The sequence below is a fragment of the Schistocerca americana genome, chromosome 3 (assembly GCF_021461395.2).
Source record: "Schistocerca americana isolate TAMUIC-IGC-003095 chromosome 3, iqSchAmer2.1, whole genome shotgun sequence".
Lineage (NCBI taxonomy): Eukaryota > Metazoa > Arthropoda > Insecta > Orthoptera > Acrididae > Schistocerca > Schistocerca americana.
In genome coordinates, this window is record NC_060121.1 from 893,947,117 (window position 1) to 893,969,648 (window position 22,532).

General features: G+C 45.4%; 1 protein-coding gene across 1 annotated transcript in view; it reads left to right on the forward strand.

The window, feature by feature from the left end:
* Positions 1-239: 239 nt before the first annotated feature.
* LOC124605918 (protein N-terminal asparagine amidohydrolase) overlaps positions 240-22,532 on the forward strand; it is a 245,951-nt gene continuing 223,658 nt past the window's right edge. Inside the window, exon 1 of the mRNA XM_047137871.1 lies at positions 240-380. The gene's annotated coding sequence lies outside the window, so the exon portion shown is untranslated. The remainder of the gene's footprint in view (positions 381-22,532) is intronic.

Here is a 22,532-nt window from a genome sequence, read left to right on the forward strand (position 1 = left end):
AGTTGGGGCGCCGGCGAGGAACGCGGCTGTGTGATGCTGGCGGTGGCGCCCGGCGCCGGCGTTGCCGCGTCGCGACGCCGCGCGGGGGCGTGTCCGCCGCGCCGTGACCGCTGCTGCCCTCTGCGGCCGGCCGCTGTGCCATAGCGCACGCCTCGCCGCGCAGCGCAGGCGGAGGCGGCCGAGCGGCGCCGAGCGCGCCCGACCCCGCCCGACCGTCCGTGTCAGCGGCCAGTACTGCACGCGCCGCGCTGCCGGAAACACCTTACGTCGCTGCGCTCCGCCCCGCGTCGCGTCACACGCCACGCCGCGCTGAGATGAGCCACGCGCGCTCCTAGGCCAGCCACGCCCGCAGCTGCGCTACACGCCACAGCCAGCAACAGGTGGGCCCGCTCGCCTTCCCCTGCTCCGCTCTGCACAGCGTTGTGTCTCTGGCGCCTCGCTTCACCGACGCACTTCCCACACCGCCATGTCGATGGATGCCGTGACGCACTCGCGGCTTGGTTCCGCGTCTGCCACAGCTCCACTCCTCGGCTTGCAGTCAGGGGAATTTCGTCCGCAATCCCTCGCGTATTTCACTCACAGCTGAAAAGCGAAAACTCCGTGTGTCTGTTTACACTCGTTAGATGTAGTCGTGAAACGGACCATTCACTCGAACACCGCACAGTTAAAGTTTTCGTCAAGCGCTGTCACCGACACTCTTCAAGACGACACACGACCGCCTCGTCAAATCGCTGTCTTCAAAATAGACTACACATGTTGTGGTGGCATTCTTTTTAACGGGTTCTGAATGAACTGGGCTTTACTAACTATCCCAGCCTCCCGTTCGTGAGTGAACAGTCTATCGAACAGGGGCCTAACACACAAGATCTCCGCTAATACACAACGGATAATTGTTTAAAAGTCTTTTTGCGGCCCCAAAATTTGCACTTCACTGCCTGCGAACGCAAACAATGCGCATCATAATCCGTAACTACACTGTTGTGAAAAACTGAAGGACGACAGAAACTTTCTCTTGATGTATCACACTCAAGTGACATAGGTCGAACAAACTTAGACCGTACGTAGAACTACTACAGTATCGTTCTGAAGGTAGCTGATAGTACACAGCGAGACGAGCAGAAATGACACTTTTATTCAAAACAATAATTAAACCGATGTTACCGCGATTTGTGATGGTCCACTGAACATCATAAAAGGAGCGACATGGTTCGTAATATGGTGTGTGGTCACCGTAGACGGCAATACATGTTCTGCAATGCACTCCCACGCTGGCTGCAACGTTGTTAACGAGTTCTTGTGGTAGAAAGTGCCGTTCCTCCACCAGCGCAGTTGACAACTGGTGAAATGTCGTTGTGGATTTCAGTCAGGTGAGCGGGCAGGCGAGTCAGTTCGCCGAATATCCTCTCGTTCGAAGATCTCGTCCACCTGTTGTGTTCGGTGCGGTCGCGCCTTGTCATCCATAACACCGAAGTCAGGGCCGGATACACCTCTGAAAAGACGCATATGGATAAGGAAGGAGTACAGCATCAGAATAATGTTGACCGGTGAATATGCCGTGTTCAGTGATTTGGAGGTCAGTGCACCCATGCATCATGCTTCCGCCCACCATAACAGCTGGACCACCAAAACGGTCCTGTTCTAGAATGCTGGACGAACCCTCATATGACTAGAGGTGAGACCACAGAACGCACCGCGGAACATTGTCGAACATGATCGTTTTGGTGGCCGAAGTGTTATTGTGTGGGGAGGCATGATGATGCGTGGACGTACTGACATCCAAATCTTTGAACATGGAACACTCAGCACTGCACTGCACTGCTTCTTCATGTGCCTCTTTTCTATCTAGTCGCCTTCTGGTGCGTGGTGGAGAGGGCTTCGTGGACCAATTGTCACTTCCCTATTCCAGTCGCAGATGCTGCGCGCAGAGAACGAAGCTCTCTGATTTTGCCCTCATGAACTTTTCACGAGCTATACGCAGGACAAAGCATTATATCAACACTTCTAAGAAAATACGCTCTCGGAATTTAAAGAGCAGATCACATAATTAATGCCTCTTATAGCATCTGCCGTTGGCTTGGCTATCATCTCTGCTATGCTTCCACAGTAGGACGAAGCGCCTTGCCTTTATGTGGACCTTCTCTGTTTCCTGTAACAATACCTTCTAAAATGGGTTCCACAGTGACGATGAATATGAACGTACCGGTCAAACTAGAGTATTATAATCTACATCATTTGTGGGAGGACAACATTGCCTGAGGATTCCTCCAATGGATCTCAGTGTGACATCTGCTTTTCTAGGGATTGGCTTTATGTTTAAATCGCACCAGACGCATTTACGCAGATATTTAATGGATGTGACTGCTTCCTGTGCTTCTTCGGTAATTGTGTTATTGTATATGATGATGATGATGATGATGATACAACCATTGAAATGTGTAATCCACTTTAAAATAAAAAGAAAGTGTATGCAATCAATGACATCGATTTGTTGTTGAATCTTAGAATATATTTTGAGGTAAAACATAGTGTGATATCTCGAATAGAATGGCTTCCTCCATACCAGCCTCCTTGGATTCCGAAAACCTCGATCACGTGGAATTCAACTCGCAGTTTTTGCCACATGGCATCCTGAAAGCTATGGACCAAGGCCATCAGGTAGATGCAGTATTCCTCGATTTCCAAAAAAAAGGTTTTGACTCAGTTCCACATCTGCGCTTGCTATCAGAAGTGTGATGGTATGGGGTATCAAGCGAAATTTGTGACTGGACTGATTTTTTGGTAGCAAGGTCGCAGTATTTTATCTGAGATGTGTAGTCATTGACAGAAATTGATGTAATTTCAGGCGCCCCCCGGGGAAGTGTTTTGGGACTCTTCTGTTCATGTTCAATATTAATGACTGTAAAGAAAAGTTTAATCGCAACTTCCGACTTCTTTGCATACAATGCATTTGTCTACAGTGAAGTAGAGCCTGAAAAAGCCTCTCAAATATTCAATTAAATTTGGAAAGTCAACAAGCAGGTGCAAAGTTGGCAAGTTGCTTTAAATGTTTAGAAACATAAAATTTGGCACTTCACAGAAGACAGAATCGAAGAATTCTGTGACTGGAACATCAGTTCGTCCAAATACCTTAGCGTAACTGTTTGCAGAAATATGGAATGGAGCGATAACATCATCTCAGTTGTGGGTACAACAGGCGGAAGAGTTCAGTTCTTTGTAGGATAGGGGGAGAATGCAGTCAGTCTGCAAAGGAAATTCCTTGCGAAACACTCGTGCGACCCATCCTAGACTACCGTTTGTTTGCGTGGGACTCGTACCAAAGGGGGTTAACAGGTGGTGTTGGACGTATACAGAGGACTGCAGCAAGAGTGATCACAGATGCTAAAACACATAAACTAACAGACGCCTGAAGATAACCGCCTCCCCCCCCCCCCCCCTCCCCCGCCCTGTGAAGGGCACTTGCAGAATTACAGCAACCAGTTTCAGGTGAGGAATCTGGGATATGTACAATCCCCTACGTATCGTTCCCTTAGGGACTGCGATGACAATATTCGAGTATTTACGGCGCGCACAGACGGTTTTAGGCAGAAACTCTTCCCGCGCTACATATTCAAATGGAAGAGGGCGTAACCACAATTTGTAGTTCACTGGGAAGTACCCTCTGCCGTGCAATTCACAATGGTTTGCAGAGTATAAATGTAGATATATTATATAAGCCTAGACCCATATATGATTCTCCTATAATCACATTGCCTCCCTTCGATGTGTAGAGGCGTGAAGTTTATCAAAGAATCCGAACCATTCATTTGCGTGAGCGTATTCTTCATCATAAATATTTGTCACAACAGAAAAATTCATGTTAAGTTGTTGTTACAGCCTTCGTCCAAAGACTGTTTTAGTCCAGCTGTCCAGGCTGGCCCATCCTGTGCTAATAACAACTGCAACCGCCGTCCACTTGGACCTGTTTGCTGAAGTCGAGCATACAATTTTTACCCCCTTTACTTCTTCTGTTGCCAAATCAACTATTCCCTGATACCTGAGAGTGTGTCGTATCACTCTTTCCCTTCTCCTAGTCAATTTGTTGTAAAGCTCTCTGTATGTGTACCAGTTAAGATTAAGCACCGTGTCTGCAACCATCTCACTCGAGTGTAACGCACCTGTAACCACTGGCTGCAGGCGTTCCATGTCCTGTGGTACGTGTTCATTAAACGGATTGTGCAACATTGTTGTATATCCCGTACAGGTGTTTTGTGAGCAGCCTCCGTTGTAGACAAACCGGTTTGCCTGTATCCTACCAATGAATCGACGCCTGCGTTTGATACCGCGCTATTGTCCTTGCTTTCTTCCGACTCATGGACGATTTCAGCCGGCCATTCACGAAGGGATACAGACGCTGGACGTGGAATCTCAGCTGCTGAGTCTCGTTGTAAGCTGTCTTTGAATCATTACCATCGACAGGAGATCTCAAATTGGTTCCATATTTCTAGATTTCGACAGGGCCTTTGATACCGTCCCTCACAAGGGGCTTCTGATCTCATTGGGTACCTATGAAGTATCGTCGCAGTTGTGCGACTGGACTCTTGATTTTCAGAAGGGTCACATTTCTTGGTAACTCGCGGAAAATCGTGGAGTGAAACAGAAGTGTTGTCTGGCGTTTAAAAAGGAAGTGGTATAGGCCCTCTCCTGTTTCTAATTTATATACATGGTTTAGAAGACAATCTGAAGAGCCATCTTACACTGAGGTGACAAAAGTCATGGGATATCGGTATGCACACGTACAGATGGCGATAGTAGCGCGTACACAAGGTATAAAAGGGCAGTGCGTTGGCAAAGGAATTTACAAACATCACCTGAATGTCCCAGTCGAGTGGTGTAATATATGGAAACTTCAAGTAAATCCACAGAAAAGCCAAGCCACCACCTTTGGTCGCACCGCTTGTGTTTCCATCGTCCAGATTTCTATCTCTGCGTCTTCAACCAACCCATCCTTCTGACTAAACAGTTAAGTATTTAGGACTAACCCTCGACAGAAAACTAACATGGAACTCACATTTCCTTACCATCCAACACAAAGCCCGAAACCAACTAAAACTACTAAGAGGCCGCATCTGGGGTCTACATCCTTACCATTATCCTCACCTATAAATGCCTGATCCACCCCATCGTAACCTATGCCAACATTGCCTGGATGTAATTAATTTTGTTTGAAAATATATTTTTATACCAGTTGAAAAGAAATTTCCTTCATAGGCACATGACTGATTGACGGGGTTACGGGACGAAACGACGAGTTCATCAAAAGTTACTTGCGTAAGATAGAGTGTCCGCTAAAAGTGGGCGGATCCAGTCAGAGGGGTCAAACTATAAAGCGAGGAAGCTAAAAATACACAGAGTAGAAGGCATAAAACAGTAGGCCAAATCTAAAAACTGGAAAAACTTAGGGATAAAAGAGCTGTCTTTGCACGGGGGAATGGTTATGGGTCCCAGTCCCAGAAAACACGGAGAGGGGCCCCAACCACAAACAACCTTCCCCTGCTCCAGGAGTAAAGCAAACCCTTATAACTGAAAATAAAAACCACTTTCACGTATGAAATTAAGGACAAGTTCAACCATCCACGAATCGTACGCTAATATTAAAGACAAGGAATCTGGAAGGCTATACTTGGTGCGAAGGGCCAAAAGAAGGGGACATTGCTTGAATATATGGGATACTATCAGTCTGGCCCCACGACCACATTGTGGGGGTGGCTTTTTACACAAGAGAAAACAATGGGTGAGCCTGGTATGACGGATGCTAAAACGGCATAAGACAGTGGACTCCTTGTGGGAGCCTGTATCTGTCCATTGAAATATTGGAAAGACATGCGCTCCTCCTCGCCTTCTGCATCCACTTACCTTCTTCAGTGTACCAACTCATCTGCTTCACACACCTTCTTCTCTTCGGATCCGATACACTAATCCCAAAACCCAGTCCCAGCACCCTGTTCCCACCCACTACTAACCAATCTAGGTACTCTGCGCCGGCCGGAGTGGCCGAGCGGTTAAAGGCGCTACAGTCTGGAACCGCACGACCGCTACGGTCGCAGGTTCGAATCCTGCCTCGGGCATGGATGTGTGTGATGTCCTTAGGTTGGTTAGGTTTAAGTAGTTCTAAGTTCTAGGGGACTTATGACCACAGCATTTGAGTCCCATAGTGCTCAGAGCCATTTGAACCAATCTAGGTACTCTGCTGCGCCACTACATCCGTATTCCTCCTTCCATGCACCTTCATGCCATATCCAACGTCTGTGGTACTTCAGACGTCGCCGCGCTGTCCGTTTGAATACATGTCTTGCTGCAAACAAGTACACTGCTTGACTCGATTTACATGACGTGTCCGTACGATCCTGTGAGCCCGAGGGAACATGACTGTCCTCTTGGGCGCTCGTCATGTGGTATAGCTGACATCCTGCGTCTCCACGTACATCATGCTCAGCAAGTCACTTGACGGCGTGTGGCAAAGGGTACCTCTGGTATCACTAACTGACGCCCCCTTCTGTGTTCCATTCGCAAAAGGCGCGTGGTAAGAATGACGATAAGCCTCAGTATTAGCTCCAATTCTCGTAGTGTTTTTTCGTTAGGAGTATGCAGGAGGAAGTAATACGCTCTCCAACTCTTCCCGGAAAATGCTCTCTCGAAATTACAATGGAAAGCATCCTCGTGATGCACAATGCCTCTGTTCTGGCGTCTACCAATAGAGTTTGTTGAGCATATCCGTAACGCTCTCTCGACCCCGTGACGAAATGCGTCGCTCTTCTTTGGATCTTCTCAAGCTTTTCTATCAGTCCTACCTGGTAAGGATCCCACACTGATAAATAATACATAAGAATCGGTCGAACAAGCGCCTTGTTAGCCACTTCCTTCGCGAATGAGTTACATTTGCTTAAGATACTGAGTCTGGGATCTGCCTTTTGCTAATATTTGCTTTATGTGGTCATTCCACTTAAAAGTCGCTCTAGATATTTTGCTGCAGGTACTGTTTCCAGCAGTTTCTCATCAATAGTGAAGTTGTACAGTAGTGCATTTCTTCTCCTACGTATGCATAATATGTTACATTTAGTCAACATAAAAGTTTTCTGGGTTTGGTACCGCATTATTAGACCCAGAAGAAGGCCGCTGCAATCATGGCCGAAACGTTGGCTTTTCTATAGCAGCAGTAGTCTTTACATTATGACGCGGTACCAAACCGAGAAAACTTTTATGTTGACTGACTATGGCCGCGGAAGCCTACGCAATTATATGTTACATTTATTTACTTTCAAGGTCAACTGCCAGAGCCTGCACCATTCATCAATGCTCCACATGTCATTCTGTAAATCGATGTGTGTTCCGCCGTTGCTACCCTCTTACAGACAACCGCATCGCATTTTTTCTTCAACAATTCTTTATTGGACATAATGAGAATTACACGCCGGCCGGAGTGGCCGAGCGGTTCTAGGCGCTACAGTCTGGAACCGCGCGACCGCTACGGTCGCAGGTTCGAATCCTGCCTCGGGCATGGATGTGTGTGATGTCTTTAGGTTAATTAGGTTTAAGTAGTTCTAAGTTCTAGGGGACTGATGACCACAGGAGTTAAGTCCCATAGTGCTCAGAGCCATTTGAACCATGAACCAGAATTACACACACGAAAGAATGGTGTTTTATATACACACCCTATTTCTCCACGTAATCTGCATCCCGTTCTATGTATGCCCTGTCGGTACCAGTTATTGTCCTGGTAGCAGAGCCAGTGCTTCATTGTGTGAATCACCTCCTCATTGTCTCAAAATGTCTTCCACGAAAGGCATCCTTTAATGGCCGAAAGAAGTGGAAGTCCGAGGGGGCTAGGTCAAGTGTGTCAGGTGTGACAGCCGTGGATGGTCTCCCCGACCGGTGCAAATCGTGGACCTCCGCCGAACCGCCTTCTGATGACCTCACCCTCCGTGCCCAGCGATTAACTGTACTTCTGTCGACAGAAGATGCTCCATACACTTTGCACACGCGTTTGTGAACATTCCCCACAGTTTCTTTCTCTGCAGTGAGAAATTAAATGGCGACACGTTGCTTGTAACTTACATCACCTACAGACGCCATTTTGAAACTGTCCTGGAGCTACGCTATCTGTCGGAAGTGACGGAAACTTGGCGCGTTCACTGAGGAAACTTCAGATAATACATTCGTAACGTTGAGCATTCGTAGCATTGTTTTCGTGGGAGAAAAAAAAATGCGGTGCATTAATTCCTGTGCAACCCTCGTATTTGCTTTATGTGGTCATTCCACTTAAAATCGCTCTGGATAGTTACTCATAGATATTTTGCTGCAGGTACTGTTTCCAGGCCGCACGGGATTAGCCGAGCGTCTAGGGCGCTGCAGTCATGGACTGTGCGGCTGATCCCGGCGGAGGTTCGAGTCCTCCCTCGGGCTTAGGGACTGATGACCTTGGCAGTTAAGTCCCATAAGATTTCACACACATTTGAAGTTTTGAACTGTTTTCAGAAAATTCTCGTCAACACTGAAGTTGTACAGTAGTGGTTTTTTTTTTCCATGTGTGCACAATCTGCTACATTTATTTTCTTTCAGGGTCAGCTGCCAGTGCCTGCACCATTCCTCAATCCTCTGCAGGTCATTCTGCAAATCCATGGGTCTCTGGCCTTGTTACCCTCGTATAGACAACCACATCATATGCGAGCAGTCTTGAAGAGCTGCCGACCATTTCTACCAGATCACATAGTAACGATCCTATGATACTTCCTTGTGGTACTTCCCTACATCTGTCCATTTTGTTCCGTTAAGAGCAATGTGTTGAGTGTCCCTCCTGAACCCATAGATCCCATATTCGCATAAGAGGCGTAAGATCCCGATCAACACCGACAGAAATGTCGCAGGACGATAAACTACAGTCCCGATAGGTCACGAACCTGCCGCTGTACAGTTGTAACATGAGCTGGTGGCAGTTTGGCTTTCTTAAAAGGTGCATATCATAATTTCCTCAAAAATAACATTCAAATGCGATTTCTGAACGAGAAACCCGTTGCGTAGTCTTTCCTTATGTGCCGAATGTGGATGGCGTTATTCTTCCTTGCTTTGGAGGTTGCCCAGAAATGCTGAGCATGTCGGAGCATGCCGATTCGACCTTTCGTAACGCGACGCTCTCACCATGTTGCAGTTTGAGAGGCCATTAGAGAGCAAACGAGCACCGGACCGGAGTGGCAGGCAGTACAGCGAGACCCGGTCGGTATTGTAATGCACGGCGCCGGCGCCGGCAAGTGGCCGAGTTACGGTGTGAGCCTGGCTGGGGTCGCCTAATTGGCGAGAGCTGTTTCCGCCCGCCGCCCGTCTCTCTCTGTCTGCCTGTCTTGTCTGTTCCCGGCCAGTGTCCCTTGTCTGGGCGGCGAGCGTGCTAGAGCCGAGCTGCTCCCCGCAATGGCCGCAATTAACGCCACAGCAGACGTGCTAACAAGGACGAGCTCCAGGGCTGCAGAAGAAGAAGAAGAAAAAAGACAGTACTACACAAATGCGGCGTGACGGCCAAGGTGGCGGCGTGATGGAGAAACGCTCAGTAGTGGGCGCGCGAGGAGCGCCGTTCAAAATTGGGACAGCGGCGGCGGCGGCGGTGGGGTGGGGGGGGGGTGGGGGGGTGGGGGGGGGGGGGGTGTGTTGCATGCAGGGTCGTGATTTCAAAACTCACTTGAAATGTGAAATTTTAATTTCTGTATTCGGTTCGAGTACACTCTAGAAGTATCCACAAATGGCAAGAATCATTGTACTGGAATGTTCTGTAGCTGAATATACAGGGTGGTCCATTGATCGTGACCGGGCCAAATATCTCACGAAATAAGCGTCAAACGAAAAAACTACAAAGAACGAAACTTGTCTAGCTTGAAGGGGGAAACCAGATGGCGCTGTGGTTGGCCCGCTAGATGGCGCTGCCATAGGTCAAATGGATATCAACTGCGTTCTTTTAAATAGGAACCCCCATTTTTTATTACATATTCGTGTAGTACGTAAAGAAATATGAATGTTTTAGTTGGACCACTTTTTTCGCTTTGTGACGACTTCCCGCTTCGCTGCCCCAACTTGCAACCCTCTGCCGCTAGATGGCTCAAAATTGCAGCGTGTAACACAACGGTGTCAACGTAACTATATCGGAACGTGAAAACAGCTTTCTGTAATCGAGTTTCCAACCGCAGAAGAGTTCGACCACACATGGAGCACCTTGTCCTTCAGCATGACAATGCCGGTCTACGTACGAGCGCTACATCTGTAACAATCCTACGCCTTGGGTTGAGTGTCACCGATCAACCTACATACAGACCTGACTTGGTCTTATTCGGTTTTCATCTGTTTCCAAAATTTAAAGAACACCTTCGAAGACTTCACTTTCATAGTGGTGAAGCGGTGCAAGCAGAGGTGAGGTTGTGGCTGTGTCAGCAAAGTCAAACATTGTAAAGTAACGGTATCAATAAGGTAGTCTCTTGTTGGGAGAAATGTATTCGACGCCAGGGTGACCATGCCGAAAAATAAATATGTACACATGAAGAATAAAAACGTAGAATGTTAACAAAGTTTGTTTTATTTAAAGATCTGTAAGAGTTTTCACATAAATTCGGTGACATTTCTTTTCAACACGGCCTCACAGGAATGGAAGAGGAAGTAAATGAATTTGAAATGGGAGAGACGATGTTGCGAAAAAAATTTGATAGACCGCAGAAAGACCTAAGTCCAAAGAAGGTCCCTACGGCAGACAGTAGTTCCTCAGAAATATTACCGAACCATCAAAGTAATGAATCATGGTTGCAAAGTACTGACGAATTATTTGCGGAAAAATGGAAAGTCAGGTAGAAGCTGATCTCGGGGAAACCAGTTTGGGTGCCGTAAAAGCAATTCTGAAACTAGGTCTTAATTTAGAAGATAGGTTGAGAAAAGGGAAGCGTACGTTTATAGTTTTTATAGATTTAGAGAAAGCTTTTGACGGTGTAGACAGAACAACACTCTTTGAAATTCGGAAGGTAGCAGCGGTAAAATACAGGGACCGAAATATTGTTGCGAACGAGTACAGAAACCAGACGCCAGTTATAACAGTCGAGGGACAGGGAAGGAAGCAGTGTTTGAGAAGGCATTGAGAGAGGGTTGTAGCCTATCCCCGATGTAATTCAATCTGTACACTGATCAAACATCAAGGGAACGGAAAGAGTAATTTGGAAAGTGAATTAAAGTTCAGGATAAGAATTTAAACTTTAAGGTTACTCATCGACACCGCAATTCTGTCAAAGACTGCAAAGAACTTGGAAGAGTGGTGTAACGGAACTGATAACGTCTGAAAAACTGCTTGTACATCAACAAAAGTGAAGTCAAGGTAATGGAATTTAGTCCAGTGAAATCAGGCGATGCTGAAGGATTTCAGTTAGGAAACGAGACAAATAAAGTAGCAGATAAGTTTTGCTATTTTGCCAGCAAAATAACTTACAACGGCTGAAGCAGAGAGAATATAAAATTCAGACTGGCAACGGGAATAAAAGAGTTTCTGTAGCCTTGTACGGAAATGAAACATGGACCACAAGTAGTCCATACAGGAAGAGAATAGAAGATTTTGAAATGTGGTGTTAAGACGAATGCTGAAGATTAGGTGGGTAGTTCGGATATTTAATGAAGAGGTTCTGAATCTAACTGGGGAGAAATGAAATGTGTGGCACAACTTGATAGAAAGAAGGGGTCTATTGATTGGACACAACTTAAACCACGATTGTACACCGAAGAGCCAAACAAACTGTTACACCTACCTAATACCATGTAGGACCCCGGCGAAAACACAGGAAAGCCGCAACACGACGTGGCATAGCACGCAGGGATGCCGCAACACGACGTGGTAAGGAGTCGACTAATGTCTGAAGTAGTGCTGGAGGCAATTGACACCATGAATCCTGCAGGGCTGTCCTTAAATCCGCAAGAGTGCGATGGGGTGGAGATCTCTTCTGAACAGCACGTTGCAAGGCAATAATGTTCATGTCTTGGGAGTTTGTTGGCCAGCGGAAGTGTTATACTCAAAAGAGTGTTCTTGGAGACACTCTGTGGCAATTTTGGACGTGTGGGGTGTCGCATTGTCCTGCTGGAATTGCCCAACTCCGTCGGAATGCACAATGTACATGAATGGATGCATGCTTACGTACGTGTCACCTGTCAGTGTTGTATCTAGACGTATCAGGGGTCCCACATCACTCAAACTGCACCCTCCCCACACCATTACAGAGCCTTCACCAGCTTGAACAGTTCCGTGCTGACATGCAGGGTCCATGGATTCGTGAGGTTGTCTCCATACCCGTACAAGTTCATCTGCTCGATACAATTTGAAACGAGACTTGTCCGACCAGGCAGCATGTCTCAAGTCATCAACAGTTGGATGTCGGTGCTGACGGATCCACGCGAGCCGTAACGCTATGTGTCGTGCAGTCATCAAGAGTACACGAGCGGGCCTTCACGTCCCAAAGCCCATATCGATGATGTTTCGTTGAATTGTTCGCACGCTGAAACTTGTTGGCGGCCCAGCATTGAAATCTGCAGCAGTTTCCGGAAGGATTGCACTTCTGTCACGTTGAACGATTCTCTTCAGTCGTCGTGGTCCCGTTCTTGCAGGCTCTTTTTCTGGCCGCAGCAATGTCGGAGATCTGATGTTTTACCTGATTCGCGAAAAATCACGGTACACCCGTGAAATGGTCGTACGGGAAAATGCCCACTTCATCGCTACCTCGGAGAAGCTGTGTCCCGTGCGCCAACTGTAACACCACGTTCAAACTTAAATCTTGATAACCTGCCACTGTAGCAGCAGTAACCGATCTAACAACTGCGCCAGACACTTGTCTTATATAGGCGTTGCCGACCGCAGCGCCGTATTCTGCCTGTTTACATATCTCTGTATTTGAATACGCATCCCTATACCAGTTTCTTTGGCGCTTCAGTGTAATTTGGTGATTGTGGCTTATTCTTCACTCGAGCACAGTAAACAAATAAATTCTGAGCTCCCATACTATTGCGTCACAAATCCATTCTGATGGGTTACATCAACAAACAGTGATGAATTAAACTGTTTGCAGTCCATTCCAGAAGTTAGGTCCCAGGGTTCTCTTGCGCTGGCACTGTGGTCCTCGTAGCAACCAGTAAGTCAAAACGTGACTACATGCAATTACATTTGTTACGTAAACACTGTTTACATACACAATCGCAGTACCAACAGGCATATCGGCCACGTTTTGGCAATTGTGGCAACCTAACTTTGAAAGCCAATGACAGAATGCAAGTATTATAGTTCACAGCGACCTTCCTTAACATTATAACTCTCACTGAACTGCCTGTGGCGTCTCATAAAAGTTCATATATATAAACACGTCTTTCCCCACTAGTTTAAGGGATGTGAGGTCACAAAGACGTGGTATAAATATGTACTTCACAGTATAAATAAGCTGCCTGATGGCTAACGCTATTTTAATTTACATTAATTTTTAGATAAGACTGTTTCTTTTGTATATCAATTAATAGTAATGTTTATTAATGCGGTAACAATATTTGACTCATCTGTTTCTTCCCTAAGTCGGTCTGCCATTTTAGCAAATAAAATAAATGTAATTCTTACGAAACGTGTAAAATATCTCATCTTCAAGGATGACTGGTCGTATATTTTGCGAGTCTGCAATATTTCCGAAGTTAGACACAATTACACTATGATCAGTATTTTATGAATATTAATTCACCTGACGCACTTTGATCTTTTGTTCTCTAGCATCAGTTGAATGAACGTTACTTTTGAAAATGGTCTTGTAACTGAATTTTACTATTGCATCATAGATGGGAGCAAAATAACCAGAACCAAAAATTCTTGTGTGGAAAACCAATTCAAAACGGAAGCAAAGAGAAACCGGAAAATGCGGTAGATTTTGAAAATACGCTGTTTGTTTCATCGCAGCAAAGGTAGACCGCTACGCAACCACTTGCTTGGTAGCGTCTCCTGCGAATAATTAGAAGTACCTTTCCTTAATTTCCTTTCCTAAATGCATTGTAGTGAATTTTTCAGAAATTTTACGTAATGAGTAGCGAGTGAAAAGTTTGAAGTTTTTGTGTCACAACATTTCGTGCGTCATAAAAGTAGCCATTTAACGCTTGACGACACGAAAATCTTATGTTTAAATTCACAAAAATAATATATTTCAATTTTCTGGTTTTCAAAATTTTAATTTTAATATTCAAGCAAAATGGCACAAAAAATGGCCATGTCTTCCACACTCAGAAGTATTAAGTAGTTCACAGATGAACATAACCGAAGTAACAAGTGCTAGTGAACTTTCACAGAGTTCTAACTTTGATGATACGTTGATGCCAATAGATGAAACTACATCACGTATCTCCGCGAGCAACATTCTGTGCGCACAGGAAAACATAGAAAGCGCAGATAACATGATTTTTGACGACACTTTACCGTCACCCATTACACGAAATTCAACTGTTGATTTGCAGAGTATAGTTGTCAACAACCAAAGTACATTAGATAGCAACCAAAACAGCGCACTTGCCGCTATACTTCAAAAACTCGATAGCTTGAGCACAGAAATAAAAAATTCTAACACCAATAACAACAGTTTGAGTGCAGACATAAATACAAAATTGGACGGTTTGTCGCAAAACCTTACCATAGTCACACAAGACATTAACAACATAAAACAAGAGCAAAAACAAGTTTTAAAAGATTTTCAGGATACAGTCACACAACAGATCAGTGATTTGATGATTCACACAATTTCGAATTTAGCAAACGAACAAAACCCCTTTGAAACCTATTATGCATTATGATCTTTAGTCGTTATTCAGGGTAGCAAAATAGGGGTTGACGAATTTAGCCGGTTTTAACATGCGAAATACGGACTTCCTATAGGAATTTTGAAATACACTTTCAGAAGGGCTGTATGGTGTGTATGGAATGGGCAAGCAATCAGTAATGTAGTGCTGTTGTTATTAACATGTGTTACGAATAAAAAAATAGAATTTACGCAATATCAATTTAGGTTGGGGTCAAAAGTCTGCTGCTGTTGGTCGTGATCGACTTTCCTTTAATAATCGATGGCCTACTGTGAAGTTGTATAACATAATGGAAGTAAAGGACCAAGGTTTCATCACAGTAATCAAGTTTGAAATGGATGACCCGGCAGACAGGTTTCATCTGCCAAGAACTTTCAAAACACACACACACACACACACACAGTCCTACTGAGTGGCAGTCACCATGCATCACTGACGTTGTTACGTCGCGGTGTTGGCGGTGGAGCACGTCGCAATATCGATGGAACACGTTCGAATGTCTGGATCAGAAGTGTCGTTACGTGCAGTCACACTAACCTCGCACAGGAGCCGCGAGAACTACAGGAAATCTTTGGTTTGGGAAATCAGCGTAGCTCCCCGGACCTACATAGCTGTTGGTGAACCCATCCTGCAGTGCGTGGGGGAATTCTGCTATCCACCGCAAGTCATCGTTCCTTAGCGATACCCAAGCCCGAATGGAGCGAGGAGAGAATGATTGCTTGTTTTAGAATGCGCCCGCATCTCTCTTGGCAAGCGATTTCAGTGGAATGCACATGACAGAGGCAGTAAAACCGTTTTACGATCCGCATAGAATATTGTCTATCACTCAGCCTTTATAGCCTTCTACAATTTGCTGTCAGCATATTGGGGATTACCCTTGACGTCGACACTACGGCGGGTATGTGTGGCAGTCGAGTTGGTATTCACAACTGGCGCACGAGCAAATCACAGAACAGTCGAAGGAAACAGCGTGTGTTGAAACGAGTGTTATGCGGGCCGCCTTTTTTGTGGATGAGTTACGTTCCCTCAGGATTCTGAAAATGAATCTCAACCTCGCATGTGCTTTCCTGCAACTACTTTATGAGGTCGTCTTATTTTACGTCACTTCGGGCGTTGACAAGAAAACCTGAAGCGCCCAAATGAGAACGACATGAAATGAAACTTCACAAGTTGAGAGGACATGTGATTTTATTATATTGATTACAAACTCGTGTCAAACGTACAAAGAACTTTGCAGTATCAGCCCACTTATCGGTATGACGCTGCACCCTATCTGGCCTGGAAGGGTGCACACATTTTGTTGGGCAGGGTGTCGTGAAGCAGTTGAGTCGTCACGGTGTCATGAAGCCGCTGAATTCTTTCCTGAGACAAGCTGACGCACACCTCAATTATAGGATGTATCTACATCCTGTAATTAAGTTAACGCACGGTTGCTGGATCTCAGATAATAAAAATGTTTAAAATTTCATGACCCACAACTGTTGTAACTCGATATCCTGGATGCTGGCTCTGCGATGCGAGGCCCACGAGAAAGACAGGCCGCGGCCCTCAAGTCACGAGGGTAGGTCCGAACTCGCTCGCTCGCTCAGCTGTGCGACAAAATGCGTTTCTAAACCTGTTAACTCGCAGCTGGGTGTGTACGTACGAATGAGCATTGCATCTTCTACTGGAATCTGCTATTATGAAGTCTCACTGATTAACAGTACTACAACAAAATTTAATTTAAGATCAGTATTCGATATAAATGGTGTAATGGCGTGTTTATAGCATTTAGTCTCTTGTGCCTAACAGTCCTCATTTCATACGAGTAGTAGCGCCTTATACAACTGATAATCATTTTGGAATGCTTTTAATTTTATTGTACTCAGTACAGACATAACAGATTATCAGTAGGTCTATGGACTTCGATCATTGTAGGACTAATAACAGTAAGACTCCATAACACCGGATTCCAGTAGAATATGGAATTCTCGTTTGTACGTACACACCTAATTACGAGTTAACAGGTGTTGATACGCATTTTGTCTGCTGAGTTGAGCGAGCGAGCTCCGGTCTACCTTCGTGACGTACGCGCCGCGGCCTGTCTTTCTTGTGGGCTTCGCTGCGACGGATATGACGTCACATCTGGTCACACTCGTGTTCTATCGGGTACAAAACACTACAACCTAAGGATGACTGTTATCGCTGAGACAAACGATTTTCGATTATATAGCTTTTACCTCACGCCAGTTTAACCTGACTGTCAAAACCGCTCAAAATAACCGGTTTCTGAAATACCCGATTTTCAGTTTTTCCCTGTAATGAACGTAGAAATCGAACAAAAGTCGAAAAATTTTGACTCAGTTTCAAGATACAAAGAATTAAAATATTAAGTTAAACAGGCAAATAAACAAAACTTAGTAACTGGTTGAAAACTACAAAAATCGCCAGTGTTCTCCTCTTGATTCCAATTTTTTGAAACTCTGCTCAAATGTTATGTTCCAATCGGGGATCATACCACTGTTTGGGCATTATGAATAGTCAGTGCCAAAGCGTAAAAATTGTTTAGAAACTCTTAATAATCGTGTTAATTCGTCTGCTTTCAATGGTTACAAGTAGATAGAGGCATATAATGTAGATCTAGGCAGCAGATCAACTACTTTCTATTTTCATTGTACGCTATGAATGTACTGCTGCTAAGTTTTTAGTTTACTTCATGTAAATTGAAGGTAGAGAAAGGAAAGGGAAGGGGTTACTAATGTTGCCTGCATCGGGACATCACGCAGAATCAGTAGCGACGAGTAAAAGTGTGTGCCGGACAGGGATTCGAACTCGGCATCTTCTGACAAGCGTTAACCACTGTGCCATCCGGGACAGAGAGTTAGCGCAAATGGGCAGGCTGTCTCGGCACGGCTCACAGCAGACCCACACTCCTACCGAGCGCCACATATGCGCAGTCCCTGTCCGTTCCCTCCATGACCTCTGTTCTGAGATTCCCGAAGGAGGTCACACGTGCTTCTGCATTCCCACTGAAGAAGGTGGATCCATTGCACATTGAGGAGAATCATTAATATGAATGCGAGGGAACACATGTCCGAAAGGGCAGACATAAACCATACATCTAATTTTAATGTACACTGCTGGCCATTAAAATTGCTACACCACGAAGATGACGTGCTACAGACGCGAAGTTTAACCGACAGGAAGAAGATGCTGTGATATGCAAATGATTAGCTTTTCAGAGCATTCACACAAGGTTGGCGCCGGTGGCGACACCTACAACGTGCTGACATAGGAAAGTTTCCAACCGATTTCTCATACACAAACAGCAGTTGCCTGGTGAAACATTGTTGTGATGCCTCGTGTAAGGAGGAGAAATGCGTACCATCACGTTTCCGACTTTGATAAAGGTCGGATTGTAGCCTATCGCGATTGCGTTTTATCGTATCGCGACACTGCTGCTCGCGTTGGTCGACATCCAATGACTGTTAGCAGAATATGGAATCGGTGGGTTCAGGAGGGTAATACGGAACGCCGTGCTGGATCCCAAAGGCCTCTATAACTAGCAGTCGAGATGACAGGCATCTTATCCGCATAACTGTAACGGATCGTGCAGCCTCGTCTCGATCCCTGAGTCAATAGATGGGGACGTTTGCAAGACGACAACCATCTGCACGAACAGTTCGACGACGTTTGCAGCAGCATGGAATATCAGCTCGGAGACCATGGCTGCGGTTAGCTTTGACACTGCATCACAGACAGGAGCGCCTGCGATGGTGTACTCAACGACGAACCTGGGTGCACGAATGGCAAAACATTTTTTCGGATGAATCCAGGTTCTGTTTACAGCATCATGATGGTCGCATCCGTGTTTGGCGACATCGCGGTGAACGCACATTGGAAGCGTGTATTCGTCATCGCCATACTGGCGTATCATCCGGCGTGATGGTGTGGGGTGCCATTGGTTACGCGTCTCGGTCACCTCTTTTTCGCATTGACGGCACTTTGAACAGTGGACGTTACATTTCACATGTGTTAAGACACGTGACTCTACTCTTCGTTCGATCCCTGCGAAACCCTGGATTTCAGCAGGATAATGCACGACCGCATGTTGCAGGTCCTGTACGGGCCTTTCTGGATACAGAAAATGTTCGACTGCTGCCCTGGCCAGCACATTCTCCAGATCTCTCTCCAACTGAAAACGTCTGTTCAATGGTGGCCGAGCAACTGGCTCGTCGCAATACGCCAGTCACTAATCTTGATGAACTGTGATATCGTGTTGAAGCTGCATGGGCTGCTGTACCTGTACACGCCATCCAAGCTCTGTTTGACTCAATGCCCAGGCGTATCTAGGCCGTTATTACGGCCAGAGGTGGTTGTTCTGAGTACTGATTGCCGACCTAGTGGCTGAGCGGTTCTAGGCGCTAGTCTGGAACCGCGTGACCGCTACGGTCACAGGTTCGAATCCTGCCTCGGGCATGGATGTTTGTGATGACCTTAGGTTAGTTAGGTTTAAGTAGTTCTAAGTTCTAGGGGACTGATGACCGCAGTAGTTAAGTCCCATAGTGCTCAGAGCCATTTGAACCATTTTTGAGTACTGATTTCTAACGATCCAAGCACCCAAATTGCGTGAAAATGTAATCTCATATCAGTTCTAGTACAGTATATTTCTCCAATGAATACCCGTTTATCATCTGCATTTCTGGTTGGTGTAGCAATTTTAATGACCAGTAGTGTATTGCCGTTACTTCAGTTTCCTTCCTTTTATATTATTTCATCGAGAGACCACGTTTTAATCTTTTAGAGCAAATTAAGCTTAGTACTTTATTGCTACTACGGCACTTCCTAAAAATATTTCCAGACTAGGAGTGGTGGCATTTTGCGATACAACGGATGTGAGGCGACGACAGAGGGAAACTAGCGTGTAGAGCAGCTGGGGACCAGTTTTGCACACCGCACGTACTCGCGTACCTCAAGCCACGTCACGCGGCAACAGGGACATCATTGTTTCAGCAATGCTACACCAATTCTTATGCCATGTGTTTGTTGCTCGTTTCGGTAGGCGTTGTTATTAAAATAGCACTGGTCGCTTTTCCTATTTTCTGTAGAAACACTGTATTTCAAACCAATGCAAATTTTACGAAAAAATATTACTCATGTTAAAGTTTTATTAAAAAGAAAGGTTGTATTACTGCTGCCACGACTAATTGATATTTCGGTTTCTTACTCGCTCATTAGTAAAAAAAATAAAAAAAACGTGTTAATAGCGAGACTGAACTAATATCAAAAATACCGGCTATTCAGAAGTAAAATACCGATATCGGTTTTAACCACGTTTACTGTAAGCCCACCATTAATAACAATGGACCGCACAGTTAACATTTACATTCCAGTCTTTTTCTTCTCCTTACTTTACCTGACTTTTGTCATGTTTCTTCACGGATTCGTCACGTTAACTACTAGATTTGGCACTGTTAATGGTGTGGGTGTCCGGATGCCCTTCCTGTTGCCACCCCCACCCAGACGGAATATTTGCAGCTTATCTTCTGTCGCGTCTAATATTGTATCACGTGAAACAGTGCGGAGGTCTTCTAAATTTTTGCGAATGGTGTAAATAAGGCGGGGCGTAGGTGCCAGCCTGGTATTTACAAAGCCAGATATGGGAAACCGCCTAAAAACCTCATCCAGGCTGGCCGGCAAATTGCCTCTCGTTGTCAATCCGCTTGGCGTACGCGATCCCGCGCTGGCGCGCCTCCCCGAATTCCGAAAACGGTCTGCTAACGCGCTCAGCTATGTGCGGGTAACAGTTACATTACAGTGGTATCTGATTTATAATTATTTCAGCCATTTGTGTCCCATTTACACCGGTATCGCTGGGGTGCAAAAACGTATTTCCTCCCTACACGGCGTGACAAATATTTGGGAATGGAATCACGAACTTCCGTAGAAGAGAGCAATGGGTCTAATGTTCGAAAACAGTTAAAATTCCGAAAACTGAACTCATGGCACGTGTTACTATGAACTGTTAGCGTGGTGGTGATATTCCCACATTTGTACCCGATAGAACGTGAGTGTGACCGCCTCTGATGTCATATCCGTCCCAGTGCCGGCATCTAGGACACGGTAGGCCAGATAACACAGTTGTCGGACAGCGTGTCTCACGAGAGGATTCAACGGTTTCATGGTACCCTTCCCAGCCGAATCTGTGCACCTTTCCAGGCCAGAGGGGGTGCAACCTCATACCGATTCGTGGGCTGATACTGAAAAGTTCTTTGTACGTTTGACACGATTTTGTAATCAATATAATAACGTAACATGTCCTCTCAACCCGTGAAGTTTCGTTTCGTGTCCGCCTTCCCTTCTGGGTGATTCAGTTCTTCTTGTCAGGGAGTGTACCTTGGGGTAAACGTCCGAAGTGACATAAAGTACGACAACCTTATAAAGTAGCTGCAGGAAAGCACATGCGAGGGTTGAATTCATTGTCATAATCCTGAGGGAATGTAATTCATCCAGACCGATTCTTCAGTATTGTTTGTCAGTCTGAGAACTTGGCAGGAAGAATTAATAAAGAGAAGGGATGATCCAAATAAGAACGAAGCTTTTCTAGTGCTACATATATAGTCCGTAATTCACTTTACTGTGCATGGCGGAGGGTGGTGTTGTTGTGGTCTTCAGTCCAGAGACTGGTTTGATCCAGCCCTCCATGTTACTCTATACTGTGCAAGCTTCTTCATCTCCGAGTAATTATTGCAAACTGCATCCTTCTGAATCTGCTTACTGTATTCATCTCTTGGTCTCAGTAATACGATTTTTATCCTCCCCCCCCCCCCCCCCCCCCAACGCTTCCATCCAATGCTAAATTGGTGATCGCTTGATGCCTCAGGATGTGTACTATCAACCGATCCATTCTTCTAGTCACATTGTACCACAGATTTCTCCCCAGTTCTATTCAGTACTTCCTCAATAGTTACATGTTCCACCCACATAATCTTCAGCATTCTTCTATAGCACCACATTTCAAAAGCTTCTATTGTCTTCTTGTCTGCCGGCCGGAGTGGCCGAGCGGTTAAAGGCGCTACAGTCTGGAACCGCACGACCGCTACGGTCGCAGGTTCGCATCCTGCCTCGGGCATGGATGTGTGTGATGTCCTTAGGTTAGTTAGGTTTAAGTAGTTCTAAGTTCTAGGGGACTTATGACCACGGCAGTTGAGTCCCATAGTGCTCAGAGCCATTTGATCCATTTTTTTGTCTTCTTGTCTAAACTGTTTGTTCTCCATGTTTCACTTCCATACGTGGCTACACTCCACACAAATACTTTCAGAAAGGACTTCATGACACTTAAATCAATACTCCATGTTAACAAATATCTCCTTCAGAAACGCTTTCCTTGCCATTGCCAGTCTACATTTTATATCCTTTCCTAACCTAATTCCCTCAGGATCACCCGCTTTAATTCGACTATATTCCATTATCCTCGTTTCGCTTTTGTTGATGTTCATCTTATATCCTCCTTCCCAGTCACTGTCCATTCCCTTCACCTGCTCCTCCAAGTCTTTTACTGTCTCTGATAGAATTACAATTCATCGGCAAACCTATTTTTTTTTTTATTTCTTCTCCATGGAATTTAATTCTTACTCCAAACTTTTCTTTGGTTTTCTTTACTGCTTGTTCAGTGTACAGATTGAATAACATCTAGG